We start from the raw sequence: 2,801 nt of genomic DNA on the forward strand, positions 1-2,801 counted from the left end.
AGACAGAAAGTAGATCAGTATTTGCTTTGAGCTGAAGGTAGGAATCTAGAGTGACTGCAAAGGAGTATGAGGTTTCTTTAAGGTGATGGAAAATCACCTTATGTTCTAAAACTAGATTGTGGTGATAGTCCTAGAGCTCTGTAAATATACAATAAAATTCATTGAATTGTACACTTAAAAAAGGTGAATTTTAGGGTATGTAAATGACATATCAATAAAGCTGTTTTTAAAAAGATTCCTGGGGCTTCCCTGGTGGCGCAGTGGTTAAGAATCCGCCTGCCAATGAAGGGGACATGGGTTCGAGCCCTGGTCCGGGAAGATCCCACATGCTGCGGAGCAACTAAGCCCGTGCGCCACAATTACTGAGCCTGTGCTCTAGAGCCCGCGAGCCACAACTACTGAGCCCGCGTGCCACAACTACCAAAGTCCACGCTCCTAGAGCCCGTGTTCCGCAACGAGAGAAGCCACCGCAATGAGAAGCCCGCGCACTGCAACGAAGAGTAGCCCTCACTCGCGGCAACTAGAGAAAGCCCGCACGCAGCAACAAAGACCCAATGCAGCCAAAAATAAAATAAATACAATAAATAAATTTATTTAAAAAAATAAATTAAATAAAAATAAAAAAGATTCCTTAGGCTGCTGTGTGAAGAAAGGCTGTAGGTAACATTGCCAGATAAAATTCAGAATTACCAGTTAAATCTGAATTGTAGATATGCAACAAATACTTTTTTAGGGTAAGTATGTTCCATGCAATATTTGTGACATACCTATACTAAACAAGTACTTATTACACATTCTACAACATGGATGAACCCTGAGGCCATTATGCTCAGTGAAATAGACTAGTCACAAAAGGACAAATACTGTATGAGTCCACTTATAAGAGGTCCCCAGAGGAGTTAAATTCATAGAGACAGGAAGTAGAATGGTGGGACCAGGGGCTGGGGGAGGGGATGGAGAGTCAGTGTTTCGTGGGGACAGAGTTTCAGTTTTGGAAGATGAGAAAGTTCTGGAGATGGATGGTGGGGATGGTTGCACAACAGTGTGAATGTACTTAATGCCACTGAACTGCACGCTTAAAAATGATTAAAATGGTTAATGTGTTATATATATTTTATCACAATAAAAATAATTAATAATGCATATATCATGAAATAACACATAACAATATCTGACACATAGTTCTTTTTCAAATGGTTAAGATTGTAATTTTTTTTTTTTTGCCGAGCCACTGGGCATGCAGGATCTTAGTTTCCTGACCAGGGATTGAACCCGGGCTCCAGCAGTGAAAGCGCCAAGTCCTAGCCACTGGACTGCCATGGAATTCCCTGTAAATTTAAATTATATATATAAAACAATAAAGTATTTGTATCTGAAATTCAGATCTAACTGGGCATTCCGTATTTTTATTTGCTAAATCTGGGCACCCTCACATAGAGGTAGAAATTGCACAATAAATGAGGAACTTGGTGCAGAGGGGTCTGGCCTAGGCCAGGGTACAGATGGGGATATTGAGGCCCAGAGAGGGGCGTGCCTTGCCTGAGGTCATACATCCAGTCCTTCCGAGGGCAAGAATGCCACTTCTCTGGGTCCCCACCTCCAGGGCCCTCCTGATTCAGTGCAAACTTCTCCCCCAGACCTTGAGCCAGTGCAGAAAACCAGAGACTGAGCTATGTCGAGCAGCTGAAAAAAGATCAGGCTCTGATGGAACCCAGGGGGCAGAGTTCCCCAAGAGGGTTAGGAGGGCTCCCCCAAAGTGGCAGGCTGAGCGGGGAGAGGAGCCATGCCTTCCCGCCAAATCAGAGGCCACTGAAGCCAACGGCTGGGCCATTAGTCATCACCTGGGGAGGTGACTTTGCTTCCTGTTCCCTGAGAGATGGTGCCTGGCACCTGGCCGGAGGAGGCAAGGTGGGGAAGGTGCTGCCCTGCCCCAAGAACTGCATGGAACGTCTCCTTCTAAACAGCAGGTGACCTGAGCACCTACTGTGTGCTGCAGGCTTGATCTCCAGTTTACAGCCTGGGCCATCAGCTTTCAATCCTATCATTTTTTAAAAAAATATTTATTTATTTAGGCTGTGCCGCGTCTTAGTTGTGGCATGCGGGATCTAGTTCCCTGACCAGGGATCGAACCTGGGCCCCCTGCATTGGGAGTGCAGAGTCTTAACCACTGGACCACCAGGGAAGTCCCTCAATCTTCTGATTAACAAATATTTACTGCCCACTTACCCAAGTAGAATAATTAACTAAGATTTATTGAGCAGCTACTATGTTCCAAGTCACATATAGTAAGCATTTAACATGGTTAATTTCATTCCCATGTCAGTTGTTATTTTTCACCCCTGCTTTCCATATAAGGAAACTGAGGCAGAGGGATAGCACGGGGGGATTGGAATCTGGGAGTGTTGGACATTTGCCCCAGAGCTTCTCCTTACCTGAGCTGTGAGGGTAACATTCATTCATTCATTCCTGCCTCATTCATTCTCCCCAGGAGAGTGTTGTCAGAAATGCAGAATCGCAGCCCCCTCAAGACCAGAGGCAACAAAATCTGCCTTTAAATAAGCTCCCAGGACTTGCCTGGTGGTCCACTGGGTAAGACTCCGTGCTCCCAAGGCAGGGGGCCTGGATTCGATCCCGCAACTAAGAAGTCCGCATGTCCCAACTAAGAAGCCCGTATGCTCCGACTAAAGATCCCGCATGCCGCAACAAAGATTCCACGTGCTGCAACTAAGACCCAGTGCAGCCAAAATAAGTTAATAAATAAATAAATATTTTAAAAAATACATAAACAAGCTCCCCATGGG

At 45.3% G+C, this 2,801-nt stretch overlaps 1 non-coding gene across 1 annotated transcript; it reads right to left on the reverse strand.

Annotated features, from left to right (window-relative positions):
• Nucleotides 1–2,109: 2,109 nt before the first annotated feature.
• On the reverse strand, nt 2,110–2,182 carry TRNAG-CCC. Its single transcript has one exon. It is a non-coding gene; the product is annotated as a tRNA-Gly (tRNA).
• Nucleotides 2,183–2,801: the final 619 nt, after the last annotated feature.

Source organism: Balaenoptera musculus, chromosome 3 (assembly GCF_009873245.2).
Source record: "Balaenoptera musculus isolate JJ_BM4_2016_0621 chromosome 3, mBalMus1.pri.v3, whole genome shotgun sequence".
NCBI classification, from domain to species: Eukaryota; Metazoa; Chordata; class Mammalia; order Artiodactyla; family Balaenopteridae; genus Balaenoptera; species Balaenoptera musculus.